The 10,305-nt window shown below is 47.9% G+C and overlaps 1 non-coding gene across 4 annotated transcripts in view; it reads right to left on the bottom strand.

Annotated features, from left to right (window-relative positions):
* The window catches only part of ZNF114 (zinc finger protein 114), a 47,349-nt gene that overhangs the window by 5,333 nt on the left and 31,711 nt on the right, over nt 1-10,305 (bottom strand). For 2 of the 4 annotated variants that reach the window (XR_011421941.1, XR_011421940.1), the window contains one exon: nt 8,245-9,482. This is a non-coding gene — a transcript (zinc finger protein 114). Of the gene's footprint in view, nt 1-252; nt 366-430; nt 520-1,485; nt 2,338-8,244; nt 9,483-10,305 lie in introns of those variants that run through there. The other 2 variants (XR_011421942.1, XR_011421943.1) reach the window with 2 other exon arrangements.

The raw sequence follows: 10,305 nt of genomic DNA, 5'->3' as shown, positions 1-10,305 counted from the left end.
CCCCAGCCTGGTTACAAGTGTCTATGTGAGAGCGTGAGCTGGAGACATGGCCGTTTCCTCCACCTCCAGCCCAGGGGAAAATTTATGCCCCTGCCCCCATTCCCTGCCATTCATTCCTTCATTCCTGAGACCTCCACATCTCAGGCTCTACTGGGAACTGGGAACTGTATCCGCGGGATGGGCTGGGTTATGCGGCAGAAACAAACCACCCCCGCATCTCAGCGGCCTCACGCGACAAAGGTTTAAATCCACCTGCCAATGTCATTGGTCTGTTTCGGGTCAGCTCAGGTCTCTGCTCCACGTCATCCTTGTGACCCAGGCCGATGGAGCGGCCCCTGTGTGGAGTGTTGCCAGTCTCTTTGGTGCTGGGAAGGAGAGAAGATGGCAAAGTGTCAATGACTCTTCAAGCTTCTACTGGAAACAGTTCCCATCATTTCCACTCGCATTTATTGGCCAACGCAGGTCGTTTGACCAGGCTTGACTTCAAAGAGAGGGGGGAAGTACCATCTTCCTGTGTATCTGGAAGGAGAGAGGGAAGGCGTATACTTTTGGATGGCCCTAATGCCTGCCATAGGGTCTCAGAGATAAAGCGGACTCTGTCCCTTTCCAGCTGTGTGTGGGAGTGAGAGGGAGAACACTATGGGTGACTCTTTCCTGTCCTTGAGTCATGCCGAATGCCCGGTCAAAATTTAATCCAACCACATCCAAACAGATAAGCCATCATCCACCTTCCTAATCCAGGGAGGAAATACTTTTAAAAATTTTTTTAATTTTTATTTTTTCGAGGAAGATTAGCCCTGAGCTAACTACTGCCAGTCCTCCTCTTTTTGCTGAGGAAGACTGGCCCTGAGCTAACATCCGTGTCCATCTTCCTCTACTTTATGCTTGGGACGCCTACCACAGCATGGCTTGCCAAGCGGTGCCATGTCCACACCCGGGATCCAAACCGGCGAACCCCAGGCCCCGGAAGCAGAGCATGCGCGCTTAACTGCTGCACCACCGGGCCGGCCCCATTTTCCCACTAACTTGACAAATACCTATTGAGTACGTATCATACATTATACCAGGTTCTGGGGACAGAACAGTGAACGAGGCACTTAAAAACTGGTATTTCAGGAAGGAGCTGGAAATGGCGGCTCCCCTGGGCTGCGGCTTCTGCAAGGGAAGCTGCCATTCCTGTTTCCTCCCTTGGGACCTGGTGTGGAGCCGAGTCTTGACCACTGGCCCTATCTGCGTCCAGAGTGACTTCCTCCTCTTTCTCTCCACAGACAGAAAAGCGAGCACAGCAGACCCAGGCCCTCGGATCTCCCCCTCCCCAAAGTGGTCGCACAAACCACGATAGTAGGAGGGGTTCAGGTGAACCCCGACTCTCGGATACACTGAACAGACACTCCTCTGCCATCCTTTGGTCCGGGGGCTGGGCTCGCCATTTATAGATGGTCAGCCCTGTGGTAACAAGCCCAGAGTACGTCTGGGGCCACTTACAGAGAATCAAACCCAGAATCCTCTTGGCTCCCAAGCGAGGCAGCATTTCCCCTGAGGTCAGTCACGTTCCTGTCAGCCCAGGGTGGAGAGCGGGATGGAGGATGCAGGCCTGCTGGCCCGAGGCTGTAGCTAGGAGACAGAGTGGCTCCCTGACACGTGCTTTGAGGGGAGGTGACCTTTGTGGTGGTGAGGGTGTTGGTGGTGGTGGTGACTTTGTTGATAATGGTGATACCGTGGTTTTGGTGGTGTCGGTGTGATGCTGCCCATAACGGGAATGGTGAGGGTGATGGTGAAGGCGGTGGCTTTGATGACAGTGGTGTTGATGGACGAGATAGTGATGGTGATGCTGGTGGTGACAGAGAACAGGGTGTGGTGACGGCGATAATGATGGCGCTGGTGATGGTGCTGATGACGGTGATGCTCACGGTGCCGTTGGTTGTCACCTCAACACAGACTCCGTTGCCATCTCAGATTCATCTTGTTGCATATGAAAACTTGCATTTTTAAGCCTGACCTCTGGAATGTCATTCATTTACATTAAATAATATAAGAAAAGAGCAGACTAGCACAGCTCGATCTTATTGGCAAAAATGGAGAAAGGATCGAATTAAATTATACTCAATAGCAGTGAAATTTGGGACATTTAGTGATTTCTTTCCTCCAAGAGTGAGGCAGAAACCGGCACTGCGGCATCCAAGCTGTGTGGCCTTGGACAAGTGTCTTCAACTCTCTGAGCCCAGTTCCTCAGCTTGAAATCACAGCTGGCAGTGGAGGCAGCCTGACCGTGGTGGGGAAATATCACTGGGGGAGTGGTCTAGGTGCCAACACTTTCTCCATCAGAATCTTTGGCAGCTGAAAAAAAAAAAAAGGGGGGGATAATCTGGGACAGTGGAAGTCACTATCCTGGATTATCAGTGGAGACTCAATCGAGGCAGGAAATCAATTTAAGAAGATCTGCCCAGCATTTAAAAACAGGAATAGGGTAGAATAAACATTCTGTGGGACGGGGTGGTAGGTAGTGAAACTATGCTGATGTGAAATGATTTCTTACCGTGCATCACGGTCGGAAACCTTCGGAAGCCGCTGGTCCACGGCCCCGGCTTCATGCACTGATTTCCAGACAAACCCCGTTAACACCCCGGATAGCGACTCCCTTGGAGACGCGGCCTCCGCTTCGCCCAAAGCAACGTGTGCGTCTCCGGGCGGCGGTCTTAGCAAGACTCGGCCGCCAGGTGGCGCGCGCGCCCCGCCGCCAGTGGGTTTTGCTCCCTCCTCGACTCTGACGGTCCAAGCAGGTGGTTCATTTCTTGTCCCGCCTGGACCGCAGGATCCCGATTCCCGGGACTGGAAGCCCCGGCCACGAGTATAGCTCCCGGGGCGCCGCGCTGCACGAGGGCTCGGCGGTCACGGAGGCGTGTGGCCACCCTAAGACCATCCATCCCTTCTTCGTTCCACAATGTTCATTAAATGCCTTTGTGTGCCCGACGAGGTCCCCGCCCCCAGAGCTCGCGTCCCGGCAGGGGAGAACAGAAGAGAACTCAGATTCAGGACCCGGTTAGCACAGGGAGGCCTCTAAGAGCCAAGTCTCTGGTGCAGGACAACCCGGCGTGGAATCCCACCTGGCCCCCAGCCTGCTGTGTGACCTTGGGCAGCTTGCTTAGCTTCTCCGTGCCTCAGTTTCCTCTGCTATAAAATGGGAATAATAGTCCCCCACTTCATAGGTTCACTGTGAGCATTAAAGGAGTTAATATTTGTAAACCTCTTAAAAGGGGCTTGGTGTATGTTTGTTAAACCAATTGTTAAAAATTCTCCTTTTACAGCTGTAGGAACTGAGGACCATGGGAATGGGGGTGGAGAGGCAGGGGATCCCCAAAGCCCTATTTTTGCCCCCTCGGGAGTTGAGTCGAGGGATTCTGACTCCTAGCTGGGGTCTTTTTCCTCTGCATGTTGCTCCCTGGGGATAGGAGTGGACATGGCTCCCTTGGCATGGTCCGGGGCTGACGGGAAGGGCCTGCAGGCACCCAGATTCTGGGATGAAGCAGTGATTCTGTGAAAGGCAGGCGGTGGGGCTGGGGAGACAGGGTCAAGCTGGAGAGATCCTGGCATCACAGAGTGAGTGTCTTGCCCCCAGCGCTTCCCAAAACACCAAAAGCTGAACTTACTGGAGCTTTTGGGTGTCACACAGCTGTGGGCACCCGAGAGGACTTGTGACGTTTCTTTTTCTCTCTTTCCCTCTTTTTCTCTCCTTTTCTTCCTCCACAGGTTCAGGAAGGTATAATTTACAGACTGTAAAGCGCTCTCATTGTCAGTGTACAATTCCATGATTTTTCATAAATTTACAGAATCGTGCAGTCATCACCACAGCCCGGTTTTAGATCATTTCCACGATCCCAAAAACTTCCCTCTCGTCAGTTTGCAGTCAATTCCTGGCCCCACCTCCAACCCCCGGCAACGACCGATCTGCCTGCTGCCTCGCCAGATTTGGTTCTTCTGGAAATTCCATAGAAATGGAATCATACAATCCTCTTCTGTCTCAAATGCTTTTCTATTGAACATCTGCCCGACGTACAACCCAGCCATTCCACTTCACGAGTGACTACAGATATCCAGCAGGAAACCGATCGAAATTGGTGTTAGCAGCAATGTCTGCAGTGTCTACAGGGAGGTAACATAACGCGGGTCTCCTAAATGAATTTAACTAAACGGACCCACAGGACAGCGAGAATGAAAGCGTGAAAGCTACCTGCTGCCTCCCTGGGTTACTCTTTCTTTCTCTGAAAGAAGCAAGACACAAAGAAATCTTCAATATGTAGCACAAAGATCAGCAGAAACAGGAAATATGGCATTCGGGGATTTACGCATAGGCAGTCAGCATAGACAGCGAGGGAATGAAGAATTTGAAAGGCGAGACAGTGGCTCCCTCTTGGGAACTGGGGGGCTGCACTGATGACACGAATTGCTTGACACTTAATGATGAACCATTTATGGGCCTGGCTGGTGGGTACGTGGTGATCACTTATTGACTTTTAACTGTGTGTGGACATTTTCATACACTTTTGGGTATCCATATTTCCCAATATATTTTTTTTAAAGATTGGCACCTGAGCTAACATCTGTTGCCAATCTTTTGTTTTTCTTCTTATTCTCAAAGCCCCCCCTGCCACCCCCAGTGCATAGTTGTATATTCTAGTTGTAGGTCCTTCTGGTTGTGCTATTATATTTCCCAATTTTTAAAAGACTGAAAGGAAAAGGAAAAAAATAGGGATAGACAGAGCCATGCCTTTATCTATCTGTCTTCTCCACAACAAAGTGGATATGATGAAGTAAAGCCTTGGTTTGTTCTTTGTTTTAGACCAGAGGTCAGTAAAAGATAGCCTGTAGGCCAAATGAGGCTCGTAAGCTAAGAATGGTTTTACATTTTTATTTTATTCATTTGTTTATTTATTTTTGGCGAGGAAGACTGGCCCTGAGCTAACATCTGTTGCCAATCTTCCTCCTTTCTTCTTTTTTCTTCCCAAAGCCCTGGTACCCAGTTGTATATTCTAGTTGTGAGTGCCTCTGGTTGTGCTATGTGGGACGCCACCTCAGCATGGCTTGATGAGCGGTGCCATGTCCGTGCTGAGGATCTGAACCAGCGAAACCCCGGGCCGCCAGAGTGGAGCACATGAGCTTAACCACTCAGCCACAGGGCCGGCCCCGGTTTTACACTTTTAAATGGCTGGAAAAAATCAAAACAAGATCATCTCATAATATGTGAAAATTATGTGAAATTCAAATTTCAGTGTCCATAAATAAATTTCATTGGGATGCAGCCACATCCATTTGCTCATATGTGTATGGCTGCCTTGTGCTCTAATGGCAGAGTGGGCAGCGCAGACAGGGACCTCGTGGCCCACAGAGAATAAAGTATTCACTCTTTGGCCCTTTACAGAAAAAGTGTGCTGACCCGATTTAGACCCAGAGTCCACAGTCCATGGCCTGCAGGAGATGCTCAGGAAACTACGTCTGGTTAATAATAAGACAGTGTCGAAAGCCAGAAAAATTTAGCATTGAAGGTTTTCTTTTGGTCAGTTAATAAGCTTGGTGTTTCACCTATGTGCTGTGGTGGACAGAAGAATGGCCCCTGAAGATATCCACACCCTGATCTCCAGAGCCTGTGAATATCTTACCTTACACGGCAAATGGGAATTAAGGTTGTAGATGGATTTAAGGGTGCTAATCAGCTGATTTTGAGAAGGTGGATGATCCTGGATTACCCAGGTGGGCCCAACGTAGTCACAAGCGTCTTTATATATGGAAGTGGAAGGACTCGTACAGAAGAGTTAGGATCAGAGGGATGTGATCTGAGGACTCAACCATGGTTGCTGGTTTTGAAGATGGAGGAAGGGGCCATGAGCCAAGGAACGCAGGTGGCTCCAGATGCTGGAAAAGGCAAGAACATGGATTTTTCTCCTAGAGCTTCCAGAAAGGAATGCAGCCTGTGGACACCTTGATTCTGGCCCGGGGGGACCCCTTTTGGACTTCTGACTGCTAGAGATGTAAGATAACAAACATGTGTTATTTAAAGCCACTACATATGTGGAAACTTGTTACAGCAGCAACAGGAAACTAATACATGTCCTGAACTCTGAACGTGACAATGAAAACACCCATTGCTTCGAAACTCAGAAGAAGCCATTTCACAATGGCAAGTTTCCTTACATGCTGTGTTTCAGCTTCCTCATTTATAAAAAGGAGATGTTCATGGGCTGGCCCAGTGGTGCAGTGGTTAAGTTTGCATATTCTACTGTGGCAGCCCAGGGTTCGCCGGTTCGGATCCCGGGTGTGGACATGGCACCACTTGGCAAGCCATGCTGTGGCAGGCGTCCCACATATAAAGTAGAGGAAGATGGGCATGGATGTTAGCTCAGGGCCAGTCTTCCTCAGCAAAAAGAGGAGGATTGGCAGCAGATGTTAGCTCAGGACTGATCTTCCTCAAAAAAAAAATAAGTTAAGTTTTTTTTTAAAAAAAGGGGATGTTCAAAGTGTTTCTCCGTGGAGTGCTGGTCATAAATGAGGTGATACCTGCAAAGCCTTGCTCATGGTGAGGGACACAGAAATTTTCACCCTTATTACAGGAATGAACCCAAAAAAATCATTGTTGGTAGAAAAGATGGTGAAAACATAGACTAGAAAGAAAACTCACCTGTTAATAAAGAAAATGCCCAAACTCCTACGCATCTAATAACACTGTCTCCAAACACATTAAGTAAGAATTAACAAGGCTCTAAGACTTTGATAATCCACTTCCAGAGTGGGCTGTTGTATTATGAACTTGCTCAGTAAATGATGGAACAGGAGTCAAAAATCTTACAATCAAGAGATTGTAAAGGGGCCGGCCCAGTGGCATAGTGGTTAAGTTCACGAGCTCCCCTTCAGTGGCCCAGGGTTTGTGGGTTCGGATCCTGGGTGTGGACCTACACACCGCTCATCAAGCCACACTGTGGTGGCGTCCCACATACAAAATGGAGGAAGATTGGCACAGATGTTAGCTCAGGGACAATCTTCCTCACCAAAAAAAAAAAAAAAGAGAGAGAGAGAGAGAGAGAAAGATTGTAAAAACACTCAAGAAGCTTAACCATTCAGACATGTACTGAATGCTGAACCCACCCCAAATCAAAGAAATGAACAGTACTTTGAAATACACAAGAGGCAGTTATAAAAAAACTGGCCACACACTAGGGTTAGCATTTAGCACTTCACTGAATCATAAAAATCTCCCCTAAAATGCTTTCTAATCAAACTATGGGTTTGCTTCATGTAATAAGTCCAGAAATACAGTCTATTGCAGCCATGGACGCCAAAACACAGGCCACTGGGGAGTGAGAAATCTCGTATTTTGAGGGTTGTGTTATTGAGACCATGACCTTCATTCCAATGATCCTAAAATTGCTTGTGCTAATTCAGGGAATTTCATCCAGTTTCCAGAGAGCAACAAGGAAGGAGAGCAAGGGGAACTCGGTTAAGAGAAAAAGAGTGACAAACCATCCCCCGATCTCCAACAGCTCACTAGGAATCCAAACCAGTGAATTTTGCCGTCCTCGTTGGCCAGGGGTATAAGCTCTGCCCACCATCGGTTATGAGAAAAACTGGGAAATGTGTTCAAAAACATCAAACAGCATTGTGGCCAGCCTGGTGGCACAGTGGTTAAGTGCAAATGTTCTGCTTTGGTGGCCAAGGGTTCGCTGGTTTGGATCCCGGGTGCGGACATGGCACCACTCATCAAGCCATGCTGTGGCAGGCGTCCCACATATAAAGTAGAGGAAGATGGGCATGGATGTTAGCTCAGGGCCAGTCTTCCTCAGCAAAAAGAGGAGGATTGGCAGCAGTTAGCTCAGGGCTAATCTTCCTCACAAAGACCCCACAAAACATTAAACAGCATTAACTCTGGGAAAACAAACCTAGGTACCTTTAGTAAAGAGGAGAAGAATGGATATGGCCGGGCAGTTGACAGAATCAGCCATGAGCCCACAATGAAAGTCAGAATAAGTAGCCCACATCAGCAACATGAAGACCACGACTCTGACCACAACACGGTCAAATCACGACCGATAACAGCAAACGGACAAAAATGGTATCGCAGAGCACACCAAATCTAAATTAAATGTGGCTCAAACAGGGCTTCAAGTTGGTGGGATGACATGTATGTAACTGAATTGCACTGAAGCTACTACGTACAAAATTCACATGGCAGAGTTTTCAGGGTACACAGAGGGGCAGTTCACCGTCTTACAGGATTTTATTAGAAAAGAATACGAGAATTCAGGAAAGACTTTCCCTACCCATATAACCTCCTTCTGCACCCAGTATTTTGAGAAAATTAGTGAAGCTTTTCCCACATTCCTTTCATTCACTGGGCTTCTCTCAACTGTGAGTCTTCAGATGGATTTTAAATCCTGAAGAATGAGCGAAGGCTCTTCCACACTCCTCACATTTATAGGGTTTCTCCCCAGTGTGAATCCTTATATGTTCAGTAAGATTTGAGGATTTACTGAAGGCTTTCCCACATTCCTTACATTCAAAGGACTGCTTCACGATGTGCTTTCTGACATGCTTATTAAGGTGCAAGGAATATCTGAAGGCTTTCCCACATTTCTTACATTCATAGGGTTTCTCTCCGGTGTGAATTTCCATGTGTCTTCTAAGGAATGACTGATAAACGAAGGCTTTCCTGCAGCTGTGACATCTATAGCTTTTCTCTCTAGTCCCACTTCTCCTGTGCTGATCAGAGCTTGGAATGGGGGCAAAGGTTGTTCCACGTCGATTATTCTCATTATTTGCCTGTGCCATATAAGACCGCATCTGCGCAGCACAGATCGAGTCATTTTGGAAAGTGCTTTCACATTGGTCAGACTCATAAGTTTTCTCTTTAATGTGAGTTCTGTGTGCCCAAAGGGAAAACTCTTGGCTAAAAACTCTTCTAAATGGATCCCACTCACGAATGTCCACCCCCACGTAAGTTTTATGATGCATGTGAAGCACATTGTTCTGATTGCCAATCCATGTGTTTGATTTTGGAGTCCTCACACATGGAATGAACGGAATGCTCTGCCTCCAGACTCTATCGTATTCATCGTTTTTATAAAGTTTTTGATTACTGGTTAAGACAGAATTTTGTTTCAAAATACTCGAACCACATTGTGGGATATATCGTCTTGTGGAATCTCCCTGTGAAGGCACAAGCTTTGAGCTAGGTTTAGAATTGTCCCGCATGCCACAATATTCACAGGCTCCAGCTGGAGACCCATCTCTCTCTCGGGCAACAGCAACTTTCTTCAATTTCTGCCCCCTCTGCTGGCGTGGCTCCTCTGTTTTGTGGCATTTCCAGTCTTCTCCTAATGTGGGGGTCCGGGAATTGTTGCTCACGAGACACACTCTGTTCGCTTCATGAAATGTCTTTTTAGCAAGAGTGTCCCGCTGAGGGATGGAGTCTCTGGTGTTATGTTGAGTCACCCAATCTGAAATAAAGTGGCACAAAAGTTACGTTCTTGGTTGAAAGGAAAGGTGGGCGGGAGATGATAAAAATCCCTGTATGGGATTGCCTGTGTAGATTTCCAAGTGGCTTGCCCATTGTGCAAATGTCCATGTGGATTTCTTTTCAAATGTTCACTTGACATATGGGAGGCAACTGTGAAAAGGAGGAAGGAAGACTGAGCAAGCAGAGGAAGCCATTAAGGACTTGGGCCGTGTCAGGAGACTGACTCTGGTAAGGACAGGGGCTCAGTATGGACGGCATGCTGCTAAGAAATGGTTCTGCAGAGACTGAGGGTATGATTGAGAATGCCAAGTGGAAAAGAATTGGACAAAGAATCTGTAATGGACTGAATTCGTGTCCCCCCCCCCCCCCCAAAATTCCTGTGTTGCAGCTCTAACCCCCAGTGTGATGGCATTTGCAGGTGGGGCCTTCAGGAGGTAACCAGGCTCAGATGAAGTTGTGAGGGTGGATCTTCCATGATGGGATCTGTGTCCTTATAAGAAGAGGAAGAGACACCAGGGCTTTCCCTCTCTCTCGGCCATGGGAGGACACAATGAGAAGGTGGCCACTTGCAAATCAGGAAGACAGCTCTCATTAGGACCCAAATCTGCCGGCACCTTCATCCTGGGCTTTCCAGCCTCCAGAACTGTGAGAAATAAATGTCTGTTGTCTAAGCCACTCAGTCTACTGTGTTCTGTCATAGCAGCCTAAACAGACTAAGACAGAGTCCATGAACCTTTTTTTTTTTTTGAGGAAGATTAGCCCTGTGCTAACATCTGCTGCCAATCCTCCTCTTTTTTGCTGAG

The sequence above is a fragment of the Equus caballus genome, chromosome 10, assembly GCF_041296265.1.
Source record: "Equus caballus isolate H_3958 breed thoroughbred chromosome 10, TB-T2T, whole genome shotgun sequence".
NCBI classification, from domain to species: domain Eukaryota; kingdom Metazoa; phylum Chordata; class Mammalia; order Perissodactyla; family Equidae; genus Equus; species Equus caballus.
This window is presented reverse-complemented; position numbering and strand designations above follow the sequence as displayed.